The sequence below is a fragment of the Akebia trifoliata genome, chromosome 6 (genome assembly GCF_017979445.1).
Source record: "Akebia trifoliata isolate Shusen 1 chromosome 6, ASM1797944v1, whole genome shotgun sequence".
Taxonomy (NCBI): Eukaryota; Viridiplantae; Streptophyta; class Magnoliopsida; order Ranunculales; family Lardizabalaceae; genus Akebia; species Akebia trifoliata.
The window spans coordinates 25,073,261-25,100,907 of NC_141380.1; the positions used below are offsets into that span (position 1 = coordinate 25,073,261).

Genomic DNA, 27,647 nt, shown 5'->3' on the forward strand with positions numbered 1-27,647 from the left:
CATAAATTACTATTATTTATCCCTTATTTATGGTGATTAACTGATGTTGATTTGGTTAGTATGGCCTAACAAATTGAATTTTTATTTTTGTAGGTGTTGGGGCTGAAAATGAAAAAAAGGGTTAAAAATAGATTTTTGGTGAAGAAAATATGCAAAAGTGTAGAGGAGCAATTATGAGAAAAGTTATAAGGACTAAAGAAAGAAAGAAAGAAAATTTTCCTAAAAGTAGAAATCTTTACATATACATATTTCCCATATCTTTTTTTTATTTCTATTTGTTTTTCTTTTTCTCAATTTTTTAAATTATCTCTCCTCCCATATCTTTCATTTTCTATTTTTATTTATTTCCATATTGATAATTCTCTTACCATTATTTATTTCTCTAGACTTATTTTTATTTTTTTCTTCTCCAATCTTTCTTTCTACACTTTTTCCCTCTCTAGTTTCTTTTTAATTTATTTATTTTTAGTTTTTGCATTCAATAATTTTGATGGACTCATCTATAAAGATTATTGGCTAAAATATTTGTTAGAGCTAAATGTGAAACTTGAAGCTTATAATTTTATTTTGATCATCGATGGTGGATTAATATTTATATATTTTTTGGATTGATCTAATGTGAGTTAATTATTTTTGTTTAATTAAATATATATAAATTCTTTTTGAGTTTTTGTTTATGATCATCACATTAATTAATTGAAAATTTATTTTGATTAATTGTACATGACTATTACATTGATTGCTTAAAGAATTGTTGTGGTATGTGAATGTACTATACGTGACAACCTTACACTAATGTAAAATTGAGTTATAACGACAATCGTAACTATTGCTACAGCCAACAAAAATTATCGCAAAGAATTACAATATTAGCCAACATGGCCATCATTGCCAACTTAAAAAATTGTCGCTATATTTTGGAAAGAAATTTGGTTTTATCACTATAGTATAATGGTTTTTTAAATAAAGCTTTTGGCAACAGTCATGGCCATCATTGTAGTATAATGCATTTTTTTAATAAAACTTTTAGTTATAGTCACGATCGTCGCAATAAGAATAATTTTAAAAAATTGTGATTTTAGACATGCCACCTCATGTTTTGCTAAATATTGGAGATACCCATGTTTAATTATTGCTGGCATGCCGCCTTCTTAGAAGACTACAACAAAAATACCCATATGCCCTCGTCTTTCATTGTTTTCAACCTATAATTTTTTTACTAGTTTCCAAGCCCTTTGCACCTTCAAGCTGACATGCCCCTTTGACCCTAGCCTTCTAAGTAGACTAAAAGAAAAATACCTTGACATTGTATCCCCTAAGCATAAGTTTGCGAACAAGGATCTGCCCAATTCTACTAGTGGAACCAACCACAAGTTTGTGAACTCACACATGGGTCCCTCTCGAATAAGAACAATATCAAGGCTCTCATCTATACGGGTTCTCAAGATCTAATCCGATCCAAAGAACTTACGCCATACTTCATCAAATATTGGGATTTCCCTAGCAAAAGAATGGTAAAATACTAGTCAAATTAAATTTAATATTATATGATGCATGTAAACTCATATATATATATATATAAGTTCGTTTTTATGTATTGTCGCCGCCCCATTGAGGTTTGATTCATTAATTGGAACCAATCTTTTTAAATGTATCACGTAATCTGATTATGTTTATTCCAATCTAACATCATCTTTTGGCCAAAATTATCAATGCCTTGTATAGGACCTCTTCCCCTCTACATGATATTCAAAATAACTTAACACACATGCACTACCACCATTGTCTCCAACATTCACAGAAGATCCTGTTGTAGATGTTTGTTGGATTGCTCATCTAGAAGATTTTCCACGAAACATATCTAACCAAGCAATCCTTAACAATTAAAGTCAATATATTTGTCAAGTAAAAGGAAATTTCACTCAAGAATTTATCAACAATTAAAATAAAAATAATTTACAAAATTAATATAACAATAAACACTTAATCTTTTGTTTTGTTTTGTTTTTTTTTTCTTTTTATAAGTAATGATTTTATTGAAAAGAAGACAATGAGTCCTCAAAAAAAGAACAAATAACAAGAAACACGAAGTCATTATATTAAACATGATTATCATCATCATTAATGAAGTCATAATCACTGACATTTTGTGGCGCCCCGCCGAACACTAACACAAATCCTCATGTCAGATCTTGAGGTACTAAATGGCACTTCGAAATTTCGGCATGGTCTCCTCTATTTATGTTAGCATTCCAAGGCGTTCAACCTGCACCTGATAAACGACATACAATCCTGCATATAACAAACAAAATATAATACTAGTGAAACTTATATACGTCTAATAACGTACGAAAGATCAAGGCGTGGAAGAAGAAATTATAATACAGGATTATACGAAAATTTCTCATTCTAACATAAGTCTTATCGCTCGTAACAAAATCTATAATACTTTTTGGACAAATCGACACTACTAGGGGTAATAACCCCAATACTCACCAAGTGACGAACTCTGGCTGTCTATCTGACCTACCAGATGATTCTCACTCGTGCTCTATACTTGCCTTGCCAAGCTTCGAATTTGAAACTAAAAAAATGAAGAAGGAAAGAGTGAATAATAATAGTTACCCAGTAAGGAATAACACATTTTCTGTCAATAACCTCTTCTAACATAAACGAATAAGCATATTAAATCATTTTAAAATATACAAAATTTTACAGAAGAAACTACGATTAACTGGTATATATAGCTAAGGATGAACAACTAAACATTTTAAAACTTACATTACATCGATCAATAGTATTCACTATAACATTCTCTTTTATACAAATCTAATTGATCAAATGGAAATAATAAACATGAATTTCATTTTATATATCAAAATAAGCAATAGATACATAATACACAATGGTGGAGTATTAGAATTAGAGAGTTGGGATTTACGACTGGATCGCTCCCAGTCGGGACATGATGTTACAATTCTTCTCTGACTTTTAGTTCCTGATTTTGTAGCCGGTCGCTGCACTTACCACTTTTGGTTGACTATTTATTCGGCTCAGGCTGGCCGTTTGACGTGACCGTAAGCAATGGGTATCTTTTCGATGTGTCAGAACATTCGACTACTATAGATTGTTAGTGATCACTGACTAATCATCTTCGTCTATGCCTATCAAGCGTGCATGTGATTCCCAAATATACAAATCATTCGTATACGACTACCTTTACATTACAAGTTCACTGGTAAAGATAGAGAGGAATAATCCGGATTCCAGTTGTGACTCCATTCTCATACGCGTCTCATACCACGTATGAGCTTGGTGGTCCCTACCGTACATCCCAGGATAGTACACCACTCCGGATGATATGACGCACTATCCCTTCAAGCATTCATAAACTCTTTAACAACTCACAAAATAGTTACATATATATATATATATGGGTCGGGTTCCTGCAACACACATTGCGACACACATATAGACAACGTGTTTGTCTTATATGGGCAAAAATGTTTGGAATGGGCTAATTTTTTGTGAGGATGATCTCTGTGATGAGAGAATCATCCTGGCAAAAAATCATCAAATTCCAAAACTTCTAACCCCATCAAAATTGATTTATAAAAATTGGACGGTCTATAATTTTTCAACAAAAATCGGACGGTCTAGAAGTTTTGGAATGGGATGATTTTTTGCCAGGATGATCCCCTCACCATAGAGATCATCCTCACAAAAAATCAGCCCATTCCAAACATTTTTGCCCATATAAGACAAAACGCGTTGTCTATATGGTTGTCTATATGGTTGTCGTTTGAACCTGATCCTATATATATATATATATATATATATATTATTTTTATTTGAAATCAAAAGAGAAATTAACAATACAAGATTGAGAATATATATCCAGTTTCCTACCATACAAGTGTGGCCACCCAGCCTAAAATAAATAACAAACAGAAACGTAAACAGCGCATCGCGCTAATAGAAATTTAAATAAACATGCAACCAACAATATTATCCATGGATATCTATTCACCAACCTGCACACAACACAACAACGTAAAATGCAGACATCACCCCTCGGGTGTGACTTTGACATTTTACCGTTTCATACCCTTTTTCTCTTTTTTCGATTTTTACAGTTTTCAATCTCTTCATAAAATATCCATTTTCTAATATTCATCAACTCAATATGAATTTATTGAATATTAAATCACATTTTTCAACTATAGAATTTATTTCTATCAATAATATTGAAAAAAATTACAAATTTCATATCAAAACGGGTCCGAGTAGTGCACAAGACCCAATTTCTGGAAATAACCCGTTAAAATACCCTACCCACGTATAATTTATTAAAAATACAATTAAACATATCAAACATGCAATTTCTAGCGTGAATTTTTTAAATAACAAAAGAATTCTATATTTTAGAAATACATCCAAATTTTTTCAATAAAATCATAAGTGCAATTTTAACAATCTACGATTATTAATAGAAATTGAGAGTTCCTTACAATCTCTAGGCGAAAGGATCGAAGCACGTGCGCGAAAATCGAGGCGATCGACATGGAAATCGAGATGGACCAAACTTCGAAGTGATTGATTTTTGAATCTAGCCTGGTGATTTTGAAGATCTCGACGCCGTCGTCTTTTCTCCCTTCTGCGACGGAGGATGGTTTGACCCCGAAACCGATGAAATTCGAGGTCGAAGTTTTCGAAATTCCCGTATATAAATACGGCAGATTTTTGACCATATCAGATGAAATAGAAAATGAAACGAAAAAAGGTTAGGTGGATTTTATAGATGTCGAGGCTGCGAACATTTCTCCTTTCTGCGTCGGAAGACGATTTGACCTAGAAATGGACGAAATCCGAGGTCAAAGTTTTGAAATTTTCGTATCTAAATACGACTGATTTTTGATGATATTGGATGAAAAAGAAAGTGAAATGGAAAGAGGTTGAGTGGGTTTTGTAGAGAACGTAGCTGCGGACATTTCTCCCTTTTGCGTTGATCGTCGACAACGAACCGTTTGCGAGAGATCTAAGGTATAAGATCGAAGAAAAAACGAATTTTTTCGTTTATATATGTCATAGCTCTTGGACGAGTTGGGGAAGACGAATTGAAAAAGAAATTATTAAAATTTTATTTATATAAAATTTGGGATAAAATCGATATTTTGTCAATTGGTTTGATCGACGATAATTTGATTATCCGGCCTACAAAACTGACAAATGAATACTCTATTTCGCCTAATTTTTTGTTTCGGATCTAATGGTATAGTCAATTTCTACAAATTATGTCTCCATCAAAAATTTACAATTTTAACCTGAGGTGACCCCTAAACTTGATGTTGTTTCTGTAACACCCCGAATTTTTAATTCGTATCTCGAGGAAAAAATAAATAGTAGAATTTTAAGAAAATCTTGAAAGTGGGATTTAGAGGTAAAACTTTAGGATGTTTTTGATCATTTTTAATGGAATCTGACCTCACCATTAGATTCAAAATGATCGAAAAACATAGTTTAGCCTGTAAGCACGCTCAAATGCGAGTCCGAAAATAAAAGTTGCAAAATCCTCGATTACCGGGTCGGACCAGGCTAAAACAGTGACTTTTTGTTAGAGGAATAATTTTTAAAATTCGATCATACCATTGGGTTCATAACGAAAAATTATTCAACATAGACTATTTAATTGTCATTTTTGGAGATCAGGAAGTCGAATTATCGTCAAAAACGAAAACGACATCAAATTTAGGGGTCACGTCAGGCCAAAAATGTAAATTTCTGTTAGAGACAAGATTTGTAGAAATTGACTGTACCATTAGATCCGGAACGAAAAATTAGGCGAAATAGAGTATTCATTTGTCAGTTTTGGAGTCCGGATGATCAAGTTATCATCGATCAAAACAATAGGCGAAATACCGATTTCGTCCTAACTTTTATTAAAAAAAAAAAAAAATTTAATTTTTTTATATAACTCATCTTCCCCAACTCGTCCTTACAGCATAATAAACGAAAAAAATAATAATAATAAATTTTTATTTTTCCTCCGATTCTTCCACCACAGATCTCTCACAAACGGCTCGCCGTCGACGATCGACGCAGAAGGGAGAAATGTCCGCAGCTACGTTCTCTACAAAACCCACCCAACCTTTCTTCGTTTCACTTTCTATTTCACCCGATATCGTCAAAAATCAGTCGTATTTGGATACGGAAATTTCGAAACTTTGACCTCGGATTTCGTCCGTTTCGGGGTCAAATCGCTTTCTGACGCAGAAGGGAGAAACGTCCGTCGTCTCATTCTCTACATAACCCAACCGAATTCCTTCCGTTTTCTCGTATTTTTCACCCCGTATAGTCAAAAATCAGCCGTATTTTTATACGGAGATTTTCGTAACTTCGACCTCGGTTTTCATCAATTTCGGGGTCAAACCGTCTTTCGCCGTAGAAGGGAGAAGAGACGAGCACATCGAGATCTTCGAAACCACCAAGCCAGTTTCGAAAATCAGCCGCTTCGAAGTTCGGTCCATCTCGATTACCGCGCCAATTGCCTCGATTTCCGCGCACGTGCTTCAATTCCGTCGCCTAGTGATTGTAAGGAACTCTCAATTTCTATTAGTAATCGTAGATTGTGAAAATTGCATTTAGGATTTTATTGGAAAAATTTGGATGTATTTCCGAAATGTAGAATTCTTTTGTTATTTCAAAAATTCACGCCAGAAATTGCATGATTGATATGTTTAATTATATTTTTAACAAATTATACGTGGGTAAGGTATTTTATTGGGTTATTTCTGTAAGTTGGGTCCGGTGCACTGCTCGGAACCCGTTTTAATATAAGTTTTGTATTTTTTTAAGGTTTTTGATAAAAATAAATTCGTTAGTTGGAAAATGTGATTTAATATTCAATGAACTCATATTGAGTTGATGAATATGAGAAAATGGATGTTTTATTGAAGAGATTGAAAATTGTAAAAGTCAAAAAAAAAGGGAAAAAGGGTATGAAACGGTAAAATGTCAGAGTCACACCCGAGGGGTGATGTCTGCATTTTACGTTGTTGTGTTGTGTGTAGGTTGGTGAACAGATATCCAGTGATAATATTATTGGTTGTATGTTTATTTCCTTTCTGTTAGCGCGAGGCGCTCCGTTATGTTATTTATTTTAGGCCGGGTGGCCACACTTGCATGGTAGGAAACTGGATATCTATTCTCAACCTTGTATTGTTAATTTCTCTTTTGTTTTCAAATGAAAAATATATATATATATATATATATATATATATATGTAGGTATTTTGTGAGCTGTTAAAGAGTTTGTGAATGCCTGAAGGGATAGTGCGTCATATCATCCGGAGTGGTGTACTATCCTGGGATGTACGGTAGGGACCACCAAGCTCATACGTGGTATGGGACGCGTATGAGAGTGGAGTCACAACTGGAATCCGGGTTTATTCCTCTCTATCTTTACCAGTGAACTTGTAATGTAAAGGTGGTCGTATACGAATGGTTTGTATATTTGGGAATCACATGTACGCCTGATAGGCATAGACGAAGATGATTAGTCAGTGATCACTAACAATCTATAGTAGTCGAACGTTCTGACACATCGAAAAGAGACCCATTGCTTACGGTCACGTCAAACGGCCAGCCTGAGCCGGATAAATGGTCAACCAAGCGTGGTAAACAGCGACCAGCCACAAAATCAGGAACTAAAAGCCCGAGAAGAATTGTAACATCATGTCCCGACTGGGAGCGATCCAGTCGTGAATCCCAACTCTCTAATTCCAATACTCCACCATTGTGTATTATGTATCTGTTGCTTATTTTGATATAAAAATGAAATGCATGTTTATTATTTCCATTTGATCAATTAGATTTGTATAAAAAGAGAATGTTATAGTGAGTACTGTTGATCGATGTAATGTGAGTTTTAAAATTTTTAGTTGTTTATCCCTGGCTATATGTACCAGTTAATCGTATTTCTTCTGCAAAACTTTGACTATTTTAAAATGATTCAGTATGCTTATTCGTTCATGTTAGGAGGGGTTATTGGCAGAAATTGTTTGTTTCCCTACTGGGTAACCATTGTTACTCACCCTTTCCTTCTCCATTTTTTTTAGTTTCAGATCTGAAGCTTGGCGAAACAAGTGTAGAACAAGAGCGAGGATCATCTGGTTGGTCAGATAGACAACCAGAGTCCGTCACCTGGTAAGTATTAGGGCTATACCCCCTAGTGGTGTCAGTTTCTCCAGGTAGTCTTATGGATTCTGTCTTGAGTGTTAGGAATTATGTTAGAGTGAGGAATTTTGTATAATCCTGTATATAATTTTTCTTCTTCCGCACTCTGATCTATCGGACATTATTAGACGTATATAGGCTTCCGCTAGTATTATATTTTGTTTGTTATATGCAGGATTGTATGTCGTTTATCAGGTGCAGGTTGAATCGCCTTGGAATGCTAACATAAACAGAGGAGACCATGCCGAAATTTCGAGGTGCCACCTCGTACCTTGAAATCTGACATGGGGATTTGTGTTAGCGTTCGGTGGGGCGTCACAGATTCGTTTTTGAAGATAATTCTACTTCCTGATCTCCACAAATGACAAATAAATAGTCCATGTTCAATAATTTTTTGTTACGAACCCAATGGTATAATCGAATCTTAACAGTTCTTTCTCTACCAACAAGTCACTATTTTAGCCTGGTCCGACTCGGTAATCGAGGATTTGTAACTTTTTTTATTCGGACTCACACTTGAGTGTGCTTACATGTTAAACTATGTTTTTCGATCATTTTGAATCTAATGGTGAGGTCAGATTCTATTAAAAATGATCAGAAACATCCTAAAGTTTTACCCCTAAGTCCCACTTTCAAGATTTTCTTAAAATTTCGCTATTTATTTTTCCTTGAGATACGAATCGGAAATTTGGGGTTTTACACATTTCCTTTGATAAGTACTCCTTGGATATTGTTTTTCAAGTGACAACATCGTCATCAATGTTGACTTTAGTTTGGTGCAACTCATACTCATTCTCTTGGAAAGGCTTTTCTTTTACATACTTTTTGGACATCAAAATCAAGCAAGCACTGACCAATCTAACAAAGGATCTAACACAAACAAAAATGGAAGCAAACCCTTAATGAATGCACTTCGGAACTAGTCCAAAGTATTCTTTGTTCTTTCTTTTGCTAGACTTATCTTAAAGAAAGCTCTAATGAGTAGGCGAAATATAATTTTCTATTTGATTCTACTTCAACCTGGTATTGACTTCTCACCAAACTTGCTCTATGTTTTTATGGAACTGATCAAAGCAAAAGAAGAAATTGAAAAACAGAAAGAGAAAACACAAGCAACTAGGGATCACATGTTTCAAGTTCTTCACAACTTAAAATTGGTTTTTTATACTATCCATTGTCAAAATCATTATGCCCTATGTGAAATTCTCATTGTAGTAGGACAAAACTATTGAATATTTTCAAAATAAAATTCTGATTTTTGTGGTTTAATTTTTTTAATTTTCTTAAGTTAGATTTTGGGGATTTTTGTATATGTAAGGTTTAGTCTCATATTGCTCACAAGTGAGAAAGGAGTGTACCTTATAAGTAGAAATCAACAAAGTTTGTTGTATTTGTGTCACACCTTTAAGACTTTGATATGGTACTTCGAGGTGGTGCAAAGTACTACTCACGTACACACACATGCATCGTATGAAAGGGCGATTGGACGTTTTGAGGCGCACTTTGCACGTCGCACGTACGCATCGTCGCGAGAAGCTGGAAAGCCTTAAATTTTTCAGGATACAAAATCATCCAATAGTTGTGGTTGATTCGTCAAGTGTGATGGGTCGGGAATCAATTTGATATGATGGATCAAAATAATACTTGATCGAGAACGATCCGGTGCATTAGATCAAGTTAGTACCCGATCAAAATTGATAAGGTGTGTTGATTCATGATTGGTATCCGATTAAGGATGATTAGATCTGTTAGATTAAGTAACAACTGATCGGATACGATTAGAGCCATTAGATCATGCAGATTTAACTAATAGGTGTTGATTAAAAGGCATGAGACACATACCTTCGATAGGGTGCAATCTGAATTGTTAAATCTGATATCAGTGAAAGCGTCTTAGATCTGCGGGGTGTGTGGATCCGCTTTTGACCCTTGAGGTTTGGGAGTCGCCACCTAGTTATTATGGTCTAGGAACCAAACTGACTCTAAAATGGATAAAAAAGAACTAATCTACTATAGAAAATCTGAATCCGGGGATCATGTTACGGGGTTGGAAGGTGTTAGGCACCAACCCTGCCCGGCCAATGCCGGTCTCTACTTATTTCAAATATAACTACATCGCTAATGACAAAACCTAGATTAAAAAATAATGAAAAATCTTACATTCGATCTGCAAAAGTACTATTCCCTCAGATCTGGTGAAAATAGCTCCTTGTACCGTACTCCTTGCTTCATTCTGTCTCCGGATCTGATTTCTGATCTCCGAGACAAGGTATCTCCTTCTTGGATCTGGATGCTTTGAATTTGTTGTGAATATTTGAGGTGTTTTTGAAAGGTTTCTAGGAGTTTTTTAGGCTAAAATTGAAGTAGGGGTGTTAGGGAAGGAGTTGGGACTCCAAAATTAGGGTTTTTGTGAGGTTGTGGAGACTTCTTCACCTACTTTTTCTAGGGTTTTTTCTTTGATACGAAAATAGGGTGTGGAGGCTCCTATTTATAAAGTTTTTAGAAGCATTAGGGTTTGATTAGGGTTTCTTTTAGGGTTTCAATTAGGGTTTTGACTTAGTCTTTAGGGTTTTAATTTAGGGTTTTGACTTTAGTCTTATGAAATTGACTTGATTAGTTTAGATTAGGATTTTGATTTAGGGTTTTGACCTTAGTCTTATGAGATTGACTTGATTAGTTTAGATTAGGGTTTTGATTTAGGGTTTTGACCTTAGTCTTATGAGATTGACTCGATTAGTTTAGATTAGGGTTTTAATTTAAGGTTTTGACTTTAGTCTTATGAGATTGACTTTAATACTTGACTCTAGTCTTTAATTTTGACTTTAGTCTTATTTGATTAACTTTAATATCTTGACTTTAGTCTTGCTTGATTGACTTTAATACTTGACTCTAGTCTTGCTTGATTGACTTTAAATTTTTGGAGAACCCCCCTCTATTATATATTTGATTCTTTGGACCCCCAAATGGAGGGGTCCTTAAAGAAATATCTTGCGAACCATCAACAATTTTTCTTGAAAGCCTGATTGATCAATTTTTTTGTTTAAATTTTATAATTAATTTTATTAATGTTTCACTTTACATTATTTAATGATTTATTTATTAATTTCGAAAATTTTAATTATTAAAATTGTGAAATTACCATTTTGCCCTCGGAGAGGATTTTTTACGTTTTAAGTCGTTTTTCAATGTTCCAGGATGTTTTGGAATCAGTTTTTCGTAAGGAATTCAGTGGGAATGTTGGTTTTTGTCATTTATGAAGTTTTTTGTATGAAATGATCGTGAACTTTATGAGGGGTATTTTCGTAATTTTGTCAAATTTTGTGAAAATTGGCGAAGTGATTTACTTGGTTTCGATTTGTTGTTTTATGTGTTTGAGTGAGTTTTCCTAAGCGTAATGCAGGCTCTAGGGTTGTTTTGATGTTAGGGGTATTTTGATAATTTAGTGATTTTTATCGTGAAGCTTCTTTTTGGTTTGCAAGATGATGATTTCTATGTTTCTGGGGTCGTATTTTCCTAGCGTAGCGTGATTTCTAAGTTTTATCAGTTCGAGATACCTCATCCGGATTTTTGAAACATATTTGGTAACAAAATAAAGCATTGGAATAGACATCCATCATTGGGAACCTTTGCGATCGGGTTTACGACTTGATTAATCAGGCGGATGCAAAAATGGGGTGTCTACAATCAGACACAATCCAAAGACTATTGAATTAAAAGACATTAAATCATGACTCTTGCTCAATAAACACAATGTAATTTCTAGAAAGAGATAGTTTGTTACATTCACTGAGGATCATATAAGAATTTGTTAGGTATATTTGTTAAAGGAAAAATCAAAAGTATGATATGTTTTCAAAAATTTTCACAAGATGATTCAAACACAATTTCAGGGAAAAATTAAGATTTTCAGAAGTGGTAATGGAAAAGAATTTTTTAGTCTAGTCTTAGGAAAATATTTTCTTAAAAATAATACTGTACATGAAAGCTTTTGTAATGATACGCCACAACAAAACAAAGTGGCTAAAAGAAAAAACAAATATCTTTTAGAGGTTGCTAGATCTTTATTGTTTGCAACCAATGTCCCTAAATACTTGTGAGGAAAGGCAATTTTGACAGAAACTTACTTAATTAATAGGATGCCCACACGAGTTTTAAAATTTTAAACTCCATTTGACGTTTTCAACAAATTATTTCCTATATCACGGATTTTCTCTAATTTACCTTTAAAAGTTTTCGATTACACTGCATTTGTCTACATTCATAAGCATAACCGTGGAAAATTTGATCCAAGGGCTAGGAAATGTATCTTTGTTGGGTATTCTCCTACACCAAAGGGATATAAGTGTTTTGAACCATTAAAAAAAATGCATACTACCATGGATATGACCTTTTTTTAAACAAAATCTTTTTTTCATAATGCTCATCTTCAGGGGGAGGGGGAGAAATCATGTGAAGATTTGAATCCCATGAGTTTTTTGGAGATACTAGACGGAGAGCAATTAGATAAGGACAGATGAGAAATTAGGTAATGATAAGTTAAACTAGGGCATGGGTAGTCAAGAGAATGTAGGTTTGGATCATGGCACAAGTGATGGAGAAAAGATGGTGCAAACCTCTGATAACCCACGGCCAGCCTTAGAGGGTGATATACCAAGTCTAGGAAATACTAGGCAACCAAAACCAAGTCCAGTACAACCGAATCTGGAATTAGGTATTTCAGGATCTAAAAGTGAAGGACAATATACTAATATGCCAAAAAATGATCAAAACATTAGAGAAATAAACAATTATAAGAATACATGTAAAGATGTAATGGCTTACTCAAGGAAGACCTAGATGCGAAAAAATGATGACTCAATTTTACCATAATGCCGGACTCAAACTTGAGGACAGATCATTTAAAGACTTGTGAGTCAGGTAAAAATACCTTCAATAGAGGATTTTTTCCCCCAATATTTTTTGATGTTATAGTGCATTTACCCGTTCATTTGGCTTCTAAGGCACGAATCGTTGGACCAATATATTATCGATGGATGTACCTTATTGAAAGGTGTGCATTAATCATTGTATTTTTTTTTGTTTTTTTAAGTTTTACATGCATCATATTATTCAATTAGATAATCAAATTATCTCAATGTGTAGTCATAGGTACCTTCTCATACTTAAATCGTATGTGCGTAATCAAAGTCAACTAGAAGATTCCATTGTAAAAGGGTACTTCGCAGAAGAATGCTTAACATTTTGCTCGAGATTGTTTGACAATATGGAAATAAAGTTTTATCGATCAATAAGAAATGATAACTTTGGTAACGCTATCTCAAGTCGACTGTTGGAAAAAAAATAAGTGTTTACTTTAGATTAAAGATCATGGAGACAAGCAAATCGATACATGCTCTTCAACTCTAAAGCACTTGTCCTATACTTTGAGTAAGCACAAATTTATTTTAAGTTTATCATGTATGTTGTAATAGAATATATTCATAGTTAATCATATCTCTTGAATTTAAACATATGCAGAAAACACATGAATGAATTTAAATAACAGCATTGTCAAGTTAGTCATTTTGAAGTTAATAAGCTTCATGCCGAAAAATTTAATGATTGATTTTTCAACAAGTCATCCTATTCAGAGAATTTTGTACTTTTAGGTGAAGTTAGGAAATTAGCAAAGGGTCTTGACCGTGTTGTATAAGATCAAATGCGTACGTCATTAATGAGTTCAAATTGCACAAAAAATTGTGAGCATAAGGGAAAAATTCAAAATAGAAAAATTATTGTAGTTGTAAATACATCAAGTTTCCCAAGTGTTAGTGATAAAAATCTAATGAGACATTACCCACTTTGGTGTGTATTAATTGATATCATAGAGCTCAATTATTATGGATGAAAATGTGTTGTATTGTTTAAGTATGAATGAGTTGATGTTAGAAGATGAATAAAAAAATATAACTTGGGATTTATACTCGTGAATTTGTCACACTTATCCAATACTGAAACAAATGTTTATGATGAATCATTTGTACTAGCATATCAAGCCAGATAAGTATTATATGTCAAAGACTCCATAGATTCAAATTGGTATACTATTGTACAGTCAAAACCAAGATACTTATTTGAAATGAGAGAAAATGGTATCATAGAGGATATTGATGATTACTTGTAAAACTTACCTTGCAATAATCTGAGTATGGTGGATACATGGATCGCTTATGATGATAATTTAATATAGGATAGAGCAGATATGTTGGAATAATAATTAATGCATCTCTAATTGTCACAACACCTTAATTGCCACGGATGACATTAATGAGTCAAATTTCAATAGTATTGATGGGGATGAGTTGGAGTCCAATGATGTTATTTGAAATTATTTATGTACAATATTACTTTTAAGTTCAATGTATCATTTGACATAGATTTAATTATTACTAATTCAAAAAACTCATTAATAAGTCTTTGAATTAACCTTTATTATTATTATTAAATTAATAATATTTCCTATAAGTTTTAAAAAGAATCAATCATTTTCTTGATCTTTTTTGTAATTAGTATCTTCATGATTCACAGCCTCCCTAACAAGGTGATGAGACGGTACACTTGGGGCCACACAAATAGACATGATTGCCCCTTCTGATCAAGCATTTAATTCAACAACTGGTAAGATGAAGTGTAGACACCCCATTTTTGCATCCGCCTGATTAATCAAGTCGTCAACCCGATCGCAAAGATTCCCAATAATGAATGTCTATTCCAATGCTTTATTTTGTTACCAGATATGTTTCAGAAATCCGGATGAGGTATCTCGAACTGACAAAACTTAGAAACCACGCTACGTTAGGAAAATACGACCCCAGAAACATAGAAATCATCATCTTACAACCAAAAAGAAGCTTCACGATAAAAATCACTAAAAATGATTAAATTATCAAAATACCCCTAACCTCAAAACAACCTTAGAGCCTACATTACGCTTAGGAAAATCCGTTCAAACACATAAAACAACAAATCGAAACCAAGTAAACCACTTCGCCAATTTTCACAAAATTTGACAAAATTACGAAAATACCCCTCATAAAGTTCACGATCATTTCATATAAAAAACTTCATAAATGACAAAAACCAACATTCCCATTGAATTCCTTACGAAAAACTGATTCCAAAACATCCTGGAACATTGAAAAACGACTTAAAACGTAAAAAATCCTCTTCGAGGGCAAAACGGTAATTTCACAATTTTCATAATTAAAAAAATCGAAATTAATAAATAAAACATTAAATAATTAAAGTGAAACATTAATGAAATTAATTTAAAAAGTTGAACCTAAAAAATCGATTAATTGGACTCTCAGGCAAAATTGGTGAGGGTTCGTGGGATATTTCTTTAAGGACCCCTCCATTTGGGGGTCCAAAGAATTAAAGATATAATAGAAGGGGGTTCTCTAAAAATTAAAAGTAAATCAAGCAAGACTGAAGTCAAGGTATTAAAGTCAATCAAGTGAGACTGAAGTCAAAATTAAAGTCAATCAAGCAAGACTGAAGTCAAGGTACTAATCGAGTCAATCTCATAAGACTAAGGTCAAAACCCTAAATCAAAACCCTAATCTAAATTAATCAAGTCAATCTCATAAGACTAAGGTCAAAACCCTAAATCCAAACCCTAATCTAAAACTAATCAAGTCAATCTCATAAGACTAAAGTCAAAACCCTAAAACCTTAAAGAATAAGTCAAAACCCTAATTGAAACCCTAAAAGAAACCCTAATCAAACCCTAAATGCTTCTAAAAACTTTATAAATAAGAGCTCCACACCCTATTTTCGTATCAAAGAAAAAACCCTAGAAAAAGTAGGTGAAGAAGCCTCTACAACCCCTCCAAAACCCTAATTTTGGAGCCCCAACTCCTTCCCTAACACCCCTACTCCGATTTTAGCCTAAAAAACACCCAAAAACCTCTCAAAAACATTCCAAAAATCCACAACAAATTCGAAGCACCTAGATCCAAGAAGGAGATACTTTACCTCGGAGATCAGAAATCAGATTCGGAGATATAACGAAGTAAGGAACACGGTACAAGGAGTCGTTTTCACCAGATCTGAGGGAATAACACTTTTGCAGATCAAAGGTAAGCTTATTTTTTTTTTTTCTAGGTTTGTCATTAGCAATGTAGATTTATTTGGGATAAGTAGAGACCGGCATTGGCCGGGCGGGGTTGGTGCCTAACACCTTCCAACCCCGTAACATAATCCCCGGATTCAGATTTCCTGTAGTAGATTAGTTTTTATCCATTTTAGAGTCAGTTTGGTTCCTAGACCACAATAACTAGGTGGCGACTCCCAAACCTCAATGGTCAAAAGCGGATCCGCGCACCCCGCGGATCGAGGGCGCTTTCAGAAGTAATTTTTTTTAAAGATTTTACATTCATATATGTATATGTAAAATAATTGAATGATGCAATTCAATCAACCTTTTATGCATGATTTCATACAAGGTTTACCAAGACACATAAAAAACATGTGCGGGGTAATACACATCTTGAATCATTTTGGAACATTGGCCCATGGATTTGAAAAAATATGTTTAAAAAAAACAATTACAAGCAGCCTATTGGCAATGAGGTCAAGTTACTTGGGAAGTTTTTAGGTATCGAAGTACAGAAATCATGATTCATATATTTCATGCATTCAAATTGGAGGAGAGTGTTGATTGAAGCCAAAGAGAACATTTGGCAAATTGTTTAGGTAATCTAAAAAGTAAATCAATTAAACTTCTCTGATTGTTTATATTTATCAAAAAAATTTACTCCTATGCTTTTTTAAATGTGATGTAAGGGATTTTTTATATCGATGTCAACTTGAAAGGTTAGGTTCTCGAATCCTCAATCAGAAATGGAAAGACCACAAATCTCTCTTGAAGAAAAAAATATTATTTAGACTTTGTGGGTACTCTAGATTAGGAAAAATAGAACCTCCCATCATTTATGGATTAAGTGGGAAAACAAAGTTGGTAAGGTATGAGTAACAACTATAGTTACATATAAATTCATTTAATTAATTGATGATGAGGTTTGAATATTATCTAACAAAATAAAGCCAATCATAAGAAACAAAAATGCACCATAAATCTGGCACGAAGAGCTTCGTAAGAAAATTTGAAGATGAGGTAAAATCTAATGAGCATTTAACCCATTCACCCCATGATTGCATTAATGTTTATTAACTTATTATGTTTTACTTATTAATAGACAAAGAAGAATAATGGGATGGAACAATCCCAAATGTAAATGTTCATACTAACCCATACAAGAGAGGACAAGACCTTTATAGATGCGGAAACAGCGAAAGTCGTTGTAAGTATATGTTTACAATCTATTCTATTAGAAAAACTTATGTATTCAAATTATCTATCTTATAAAAATGTTTTCAAGTTAAATTTAAATTTTTTTGTCTTTTCTTTTCTAAATCATGTAGGTATTGATTGTATTTAATTTATTTGATGATGAAATGAAAAAAAAAAAAAGTCCCAACTGTCCTAAGGCTCCTAGAGCAACACAGGTAGGAATGATATCTTCTCTCATATTATGGGAGAATATGGTCATCGTCATGTTAGGCAGATGGGGATGGGAGTGAAACTTTTCACTTCTTTCGTCCCCCAACCCACTAGTCAAGAGTGTATCTCATAGGCTATCGAAGCAAATCGTAGTGTTGATGAGACATGTCAAGAAATCGTTAAAACACACCGAGAGATGACTAAATTTCAGACAAACATGTCAATGCAATTTTATTGTGCTACGTACGACATTTTGATGAATAATACGAAAGAAAACAATAAGAAAGAAATAAAAATAAACACACAGATTTAACGTAGTTTAACGATCTACCTACATCCACAAAACGAGAAACTGAATTTTCACTATATATCAAATTAGAGTTACATCATAAGAATTTATAATAAACTCTAGTCGTATAGTAGGTATTAAAAAATTCCAATAATACTCATGTAACATACCGCGGGGGCGTTACCCTCGCACCCCCAACCTACAAAATTTATCCCTGACAAGCCTATGTTTTTAGCAAATGCCATCGTTCGGTATATTATGCGTTCCTCGCTCCATTCGAAACACAAAATTCTCCTCTCTCCACTCTAGCATCTGCATTTATTCTTTATATACGTGTTCCACTAAATATGAGTCACATACATCAACAAATTCTAAGTACTGATATCATTTATGAGTCAACAACTTAGTAGTACCATAAATATATTTTGAAGTACTTTGGGGTGCATAGGTAATAATTTGTTATTTCTCTTTAAAAAAAATATTCAATTGCATTTTCTTATACTAATAGTTAAAATAATATTGTTTGTAAGCTTCCAATGGTAGCGATCCTCAAACATCTACTAAGTAGTGATCAATTTTTATTTACAAGTTCCATTTACCAATAATAATTTAGGCAACAAGATTTTTTTGACAGTAATCAATGATTAACTTTTTATTTTGCAAGTTTCATTATTAGTAATAATTTGATCCACAACCTTTGTTGAGTAGAGATCAATGATCAATTTTTTATTTTCCAAGTTCCATTAATAGTAATTGTTTGATCCACAAACTTTTATTGAGTAATAATTAATAATCAATTTTTTGTATTGCAAGTTCCATTAGTAATAGCTGAAAATGTTACAGTTGTTCAATTTTATGTAAAAATGAAAACTAGACAAAAACTTGTTTTGAATGTATGTCATTTATATATATATATGGATTGATATCTAATTTTTTCTATTGTCTTTTGCCATGTTTGTGTTGATCATGTCATTTTGATCATTTTTCATCTTCATCTCTTATTGAGTAAATATATTGGAGTTCAATTGAAGTTAAAGTTACAGAGATAAAAAATAAGACTTAGGTGCCTTAAATCTATTTTTAGATTTGGTACTCCTTTTACTCAAGATATTCTTTTCTAACATTCATTTGATATTGTGTTGTATTTTTCAATACATATTTTCATATGCTGAATTCATAGTAGTATAAGAACACCTCTTATATTTTGGTAATATTAGAATTCAAAGCTTCAAATATTCGAGAGTGATTTCAAAGAAGCAAGATAAGGGAATCACAATCAACCACCTGTACAAACTGAACCAAAAAATGTTTGACATGGGGTTCTTTCCACACTTGATGAGAAGGTACTGGATTTGACGTATGGTGTTGAGTTTGCAATGCACATTAAAATTGAATCTGAGGGAAAAACTACTGTCAAGAATATTTTCAACAATATGGCTAAGTTTCAGTCCAAGTAAGTCTCTATTATTTCCAACATAAATCATGTTTTCTACATTGGGTTTAAAACATTAATCAAATTAGCTATGGTCCAACTAAAAATTAGACTATCTGTTGCAATTAGAAAGTCAATCTTATTTTTCTTTTACTAATTCTTTTAGAAAATTAGTTATGGCTCGACCCATTGATATTTCTTAAGGTTGTTTATCGATAAGCATTTTCAATTTAATCGTGTTTGTTCATCTTTGTAGTTAATTCTAATTCATTCATAGGTTTATTTGGGACTATTTTTTTTCTATATGTTACTCTATCTAGCTAGAGGATCTGATGCATTTCATGAAAGTTGATGAAGCCTTGAAAACCATGAATCTATTTGAAGGAACGATTGAGAGTAACAGAGTCAACAAGTTGACTCTTAGGAATTTGGTGGTAATGATCATTTTTTATTTCTCATTTACTTATTGCATATAGTTATGTCAAATATTATGGATGATAGAACTCTCCTTATTTAAGTAGATATTTGTATATGCAGATTTTCGCCTTACATTGAGATCTGTCATGCGACTTTGCGACCCCTTCTCCTCGTTCACCTAGGTGTGCCTGCAACGATACCACTCCGATGCTCAAGTTAGAGATTTAATACCAAAAAATAAGTCAAGTTTGGAGGGGGGAGAACTCATACTTTTAACTCATTTATCCATCTATATATAAAGATGCGATCCTAGGATTCATTTAGATCCCATTATTGATTTTATCCTTCTTCAACTTATAAGGAGATTTTGTGATGTATCTCGTTAATATTATGTATTCTTCGCCGAGCTTACCCTCGTATATCTATACCAAACTCGAATCCCTAGGTGCCATGTGTCACCCCTCGATTCCTAACAAGAAATATCCTCCACAATACCCCCCTCTTGGGGGTTTGGACTTTTAGTCCGAGCACCCGAGAATAAACGAATGGTACCATGTGACACGTGGTCACGCACCTCATAAATTGTCATTTTCTGATTATCGACTGTACTTGGTGTCATTACGAACCAAATCTCTAAACCCAATAGATATAACCCTTTATGGTCGGGTTTGAAACAGAAATCAATTAAACCCACCCAATAGATGGACTTGCCTCCCTTACGAACCAGTCGTTATAAAAAATAAATACGAGTTAACTCGACCCTCATTGATCGGGCTTGGTTCCCTTACGTGCCAAGATTTTTACTGTGTGCCAACCCCTTTATGGTAGAGATTTGTTCCCCTCACAAGCTAGGATTTTTATTAAATAATAGAAGAACCAATCAAATTCTTAGATCAGACTTGTATCCCGAAACAATCCAAGACTTAGATAAATAATAGAAAAATCGATCGAAATCTTAGATTGGACTTGGATCCTAAAACGATTTAAGACTTTGATAAATGATAGAATAACCGATCGAAGTCCTAAATCGGGCTCGACTCCCATGACGAGTTAAGGTTTTTCGCTATACCAACCCCTCGGTTGGGCTCGGCACCAGTAAAGGACGAAGGCTTTCCGTTAAACCAATCCCTTGGTTGGGCTTGACATCAATAAAGGACCCAAGTTTTCGCTAAACCAACCCCCATATGGTTAGACTTTGTGCTAAGTGGTCCCACACGACCAACTTAGGATGTGGATCGGACTTCCCATACGAGTTGGGTGTGACGTTAAGTGGTCCCGCACGACCGACTTAGGATGTGTGGCGCCCCGCCAAACGCTAACACAAATCCCAAGGTACTAGGTGGCACCTCGAAATTTCGGCATGGTCTCCTCTATTTATGTTAGCGTTTCACGGAACTCAAACCTGATAAACCAATTTATAACAAAACCTGTATATAAAAATGTAGATACAGGAAAATAACAGCGGAAGACTAATTACATCTAATATGTAAATAGATCAGAGTGCGGAAGATTTAATCATATACAGGCTTACAAACTACTCTCACTCTAACATAGGCCTAAACTCTCAATCCAAAAACTACATACATCCTGGATGAAACTGGCAATTCTAAGGGATGTGGCCCTAGTGCTCACCAGGCAATAAACTCTGATCGTCGATCTGACCGACCAGATACTCCTCGAATACTTACTCTACGCCTGTCTCGGTAGCTGCAAGTGCTGAAACTAAAAAAAATAGGAAGGAAAGGGTGAGTAACGAAAGTTACCCAGCAAGTCCACAGCCAATTCCTACTAATAACCCTTCCTAAGCATGATCGAATAAAGCATACTGAACATTTTAATACATGCAAAGTTTTACAATATAAAATACGATCAACTGGCACATATAGCCAGGGATGAGCAACTAAACAGTTTAAAAATTACACATAACATCAATTATCCATACTCACAATACATTTTTCATTTTATGCAAATAATGTTGACAACATTAAAATAATAGACATGCTTCTCAGTTTGTAATTCGAAATATAACAACAGATACATAATACAAGTGGTGGAGTATTGGAATTAAAGAGTTGGGATCACGACTGGATCGCTCCCAGTCAGGACATGATATTCCTCAATAACATCGTAGTTCCTGATTTTGTGGCTGGTCGTGTCTACCACGCTTGTGGAACCATTTATCCGGCTCAGGCTGGCCGTTTGACGTGACCGTAAGCAATGGGTCTCTTTTCGATGTGTCAGAACGTTCGACTACTACTAGATTGTTAGTGATCACTGACTAATCATCTTCGTCTATGCCTATCAGGCGTGCATGTGATTCCCAAAAGACACTCCACTCGTATACGACCACCTTTACAAAACACGTTCACTGGTAAAGATAAGAAAGGAATGGACCCGGATTCCAGTTGTGACTCCACTCTCATACGCGTCCCATACCACGTATGAGTTTGGTGGTCCCTACCGTACATCCCAGGATAGTGTACCCCTCCGGATGATGTGACACACTATCCCTTCAGGCATTCACAACCCTTTAACAGCTCACAAAGTAGCTACGTACATATATGATTTTTCATTTAAACAAAAGAGAGAAATTAACAGAACAGGGTTGAGAACGGATATCCAGTTCCTACCATGCAACTGTGGCCACCCGGCCTAAAATAAATAACAATACTCAGCGCAAGCGCTAACATAATCGGAAATAAACATGCAACCCTTTCATTAATAACCTGGATATCCTTTCACCAACCTACATACAACATACAATGTAAAATGCAGACATCACCCCTCGGGCGTGATTCTGCCATTTTACCGTTCGTTCCCTTTTCCCATTCTCTCAACATTCTCATTTTTCATCCTTTCAAATCAACCATTCATTTTCAATCTTTCAAAGTCATTCTTTTGGTCTTTTCATTGAAAACCTTCAAAGTTTATTCAAAAACAAGGTCCCTATGATGCACGGAGCAAAAGCTGTTAAAAATAATGAAAGCTGGTGAAAATTTGGCTAAGTGTCAAAAACTCAATTTTTCAAAGTTCTCGAAATTAAAAACGGGTTTTTCGAAATGAAAGTCTCGATCATGAGATTCGACACCATATAGTTTTTGTAATCTAATTCAAAGAAACGCGAAAGTTATTTCATTTTGAAAACTTGTCGAAAACGTCGAAAATTACGTTTTGTTCTTTAAACCAAAATTCGGATTTTGATCCTTTGAGATTTGGATCTTGAAACCATTCCCATTGTTCCGAAATGGGGGGTAAAACCTTAATTTCATTAAAGAACTTAAAGTAAATGGACATTTACTTAAATGTTTTTAATGAAATGAAGGGTGGAAAATAGTGTATAAGGTGTGAGGAGGTCAAGGCAAGAGTCAGAACACTGTTCTGATCAAAACTGTGTCTGTCGGTGGCTGTCGGTGGCAGACCCAGGATTCTGTCGGTGGAACCGACAGATTGGTCTTCGGCAGATGTCGGTGGGACCGACGGTCCTGCCGACAGCATAAAATTTTCTCGCGTTATTTGGTTTCGTCGGTGGCAGAAACCTCATTCTGTCGGTGGGACCGACAGAATGCTTTCGGTAGGTGCCGGTGGCACCGACCCTACCCACCTACAGCCTGAACCTTACTCGAACCTTCGAGTTTTCGATCCATGTTTCGGATTCTTCTTCCATTCTTCGAATCATTCAACCCACCCACGATTTGGTTATCAAAATTCGATAAAACATAATTAAAACACCTACTTCTATCATGAATTTTAAATCAAACTACAACCGTCTACGATTCAAAAGCAAACAATAAGTTTGGTTAAAATAACCTAAATGCACATTTTGAGAAATCTAAAGTTACCAATAGGAATCGGAAGTCCCTTACATGGTTGTGGACGCCAATGGTGATGAATCAACACTAAGGATCAATGTTAGGCAGCTCGAAGTTCCGCAAGTGGTTGAACTCGGGTGCCAACGGAGTGGTTGGTTGTGAAACCCTCTTTGAAGGTGTTATCCCCGCTTCCTAATGACCAACAACGACTCTCCTACGATTTGGATGAGGTTCCAAGTGATTATACAAAAATTCACTTGCTGATTCTTGTGGGAGACCAAGAGAAAGAAGAGGAAATGGAGGTTGGATGGGGTGAGGACGTAGAGCTCGACAACGCCGACGACTTTGCCTTCTTCGTCGAGGTTCAACACGGACTTGATTGGGATAGATCTTGATAGGAATGGGTTCAAACCCTAGGTCTAGAAAATGGCTGAGTTGGGTTCTTTGGAGAGGAATGAAAAAGTGAAAGGAAATAAAAGAATGTGAGTTTTCTTTTATAAGAGGGCTGAGGGTATACTTGTAATTTCCCCATCATTTCTAGTTTCGATCATAACTTAACTATTCGGACTCGGAAAACGACAAACGAATATACCATTTCGAATAATTTTTCACTACGGATCTAATGGTATCATCAAATCTTTTCGATTCTCGCTCTAACAAAATTCCACTGTTTTGGGTCCCACTTAACACGAAATTCGAGGATTCTATAACTTCTCTATCCGAATTCGAATTCGGACTTGCTTACAGGCTAATGTATATATTTCGATCCTTTTGAATCTAATGGCGAAGTTGATTTTCCTCGAAATTAATCATAACAAGATCCGAGTATTTTACTCTAAGTTTCTCCTTCGATATTTTCTTCCAAATCTCACCATTTAATTTCCTCGAGATATGAGTTGAAAATCCGGGGTGTTACAGGATGTGAACCAGACTCTCAATACGAGTCGAGTGTAGCGTTAAGTAGTCCTGCACGACCGACTTAGAATGTGGATCGGACTCCACATACGAGTTGAGTGCCTAAATGGTCCCGCACGACTGACTTAGGACTTGGACCAGACTCCACATACAAGTCGGATGTGGCGTTAAGTGGTCCCACATGACAGACTTAGAATATAGATCAAATTTCCCATACGAGTTGGGTGTGGCACTAAGTGGTCCCGCACGATCGACTTAGGATGTAGGCCGGACTCCCCATAAGAGTCGGGTGTGACTCTAAATGGTCTCACACGACCGACTTAGGATGTGAATCGGACTCCCGTACAACCAACTTAAGACGTGGACCGGACTCCCCATATGAGTCGGGTGTGACGCTAAGTGGTCTCGTATGATCAACTTAGGACGTAAACCGAACTCCCCATATGAGTCGGGTGTGGCACTAAGTAGTCTCGCACGACTGATTTTAGATGTGGATCGGACTCCCCATATGAATTGGGTATAGCGTTAAGTGGTCCCACATGACCAACTTAGGATGTGGATCGGATTCCCGTATGATCGACTTAGGACGTGGACCGGACTCCCCATACGAGTTGGGTGTGACGTTAAATGGTTCCGCACGACCGATTTAGGATGTGGATCATACTCCCCGTACGAGTTAAGTTTGATGTTAAGTGGTCCCGTATGATCGACTTAGGATGTGGATCAGACTCCCCATACGAATCGGGTGTGTGTCAAATTCCTTTGCATCCTACATCTTTAAAGTAGCATGGGCACACAACAATAATAATTGCATAAACTAATAAGAAAATTAATTCTCAATCCAATGTTGTCGATCTGCGTCATTGCTTAGAACAATGTGGTTCGATCAAATCTTATTTATAAATCAATCTCTTAAGTCAAACCCACTCGACTCGTTGAGTCGAGGTTAGTGAGTTGGGGTTGGTTTCCCATATGACTCGATGAGTCAGGGTTAAATTGAACCCCTACATACATTTTCCCATAATCCACTGAGCTACTTGACTCAGACAAATTCCTATTATTCGCCACACAATTCAACGGAGTCACCTTGACTCGATCAAAATTTTTTTTATTTGTACATGATTTAATTGAGTATCTCAACATAATTGATTTCAAAATAATAAGTTTGATGTGACTGTGTCAGACTCATATTAAGTCCTATGTCACTTTTATGTTAAGTTAGCTCACGTAATAAATAGGGTCACATGACACTTTATTACGCGTGCGACCTAAGCCCCCCGAGTAACTTTGCTAACCGGTGCAATTTGTTGGGAATTAGGGGCCCCCCAATAAATCGAATCAGTCCAATGTACCTTTCTTAACTTTTGTTTTCTTATACAAGAGTGTAGATTTAATATACATCAAATATTTGATGTGCATGACAAGCATTGAGTAATGTTATCCCTCCAATGTCATTAATTACTTGAATTTAGCAAGAAAAAAAGGGCTCATACATCCAAATTGATGTATATGCCACACACTAAAATTTAGCCTTTGAGAATACCTTTTACTCTTTTTAAACATGAAACAAACATCTCACTCTCATACATCAAGATTGATGTATAAATCAAGTATCAAAGTTTTACTTTTTTAAACATACCTTTTGACTTTTTCACCTGTTGCTTTTCTTTTTGTTAAGTTGCTGATCTATACACAATATATGGCGATGTCATTTTTCATGAGTAGGGGCAAACTCACACGTTTTCTTCTCATGCCACTTGCATGTGAGTCCCATATTTTCATTAATCTGGAGTACCAGAACTTAACCAACTCACTGATGTACTGAGACAATACACTACTATCGTCTTCAACAAACCCTTCTTGGCTTTGGTTTTCCAGTAGTGAAATCATTCCTTTCTCCAACATAGACTTCACGATCAACTCCGTAAAGCATTATTTTTTTAGATCGGAATCCATGGCTATGATTTCGAGACTTGAAAGATGAGAAAACGGATTAGACCTCCATTTCATATTCCCGCAGTATTCGATTGTGTTCGTAAAAAGCTTTACTTATTTCCCTCTCAATTTGATCTCATACGAAAAAGAGTGGATGTGTTGGGAAATATAGACGAAGGATTTGATGCCTACATTCAAAACCTAAGTTTAATGGTGTTGGTTCTAGCAACATATATGCTTTTCTTGCCATCTAGAACTCTGAATATGATTAGATTCTCCCTTAGAATTTTTTTGTTTTATTCTTCGGTAAGATCAAATTAGAAATTCCAGATCCGATCTTTAATCATACCATGTCATTTTTCGTGGTTCTCATTTCGTTTCCCACAAACGGTGTCAAATTGTAAATGTAGATTTTCGTTCTACATTGAGATCTGTCATGCGACCTTGCGACCCCCTCTCCTCGTTTACCTAGGTATGCCTACAATGACACCACTTTGAGTCAGAAATTTAGTACCAGAAAATAAGTCAAGTTTGAAGGGGGGAGAACTCATACCTTTTAGCTCATTTATCCATCTATTTATAGAAATGGGACCCTAGGATTCATTTAGATCCCATTACTGATTTTACCTTTTTCCTACTTATAAGGAGATTTTGGGACATATCTCATAAATATTATTTATTCTTCGCCGAGCTTACCCTCGTATATCCATACCAAACTCGAACCCTAGGTGCCACGTGTCACCCCTCGATTCCTAGCAAGAAATATCCTCCACAATATTCATGTCATTATGGCCTATGTTCTTGTCACAACATTTATAATTTACAGTTGACGTAGGCTTACAAAGGGGGTTTCTCAATCAGTTGCATACATGAACTATACACATTCTATTGCAATATTTACTATATTTGAATATTTTTTTTAAAATATTCTCTGATTGTTTACAGGTTGCAAATTTACTTCTATAGTAATGAAACCAATGATTCACTAGGTTGTTTTTATTATATTGGGAAGTTCATTTTGTTGCTTGACCAACTTTTGAATGAATAAGAAGCTTTAAATTCATATCTCTCT

At 35.0% G+C, this 27,647-nt stretch overlaps 1 long non-coding RNA gene across 1 annotated transcript; it reads left to right on the top strand.

Annotated features, from left to right (window-relative positions):
• Positions 1–5,351: 5,351 nt before the first annotated feature.
• LOC147400491 (uncharacterized) lies at positions 5,352–8,402 on the top strand. The gene is made up of 2 exons (XR_015179010.1): positions 5,352–6,591; positions 8,117–8,402. It is a non-coding gene; the product is annotated as an uncharacterized LOC147400491 (long non-coding RNA).
• The last annotated feature ends 19,245 nt before the right edge of the window (positions 8,403–27,647 follow it).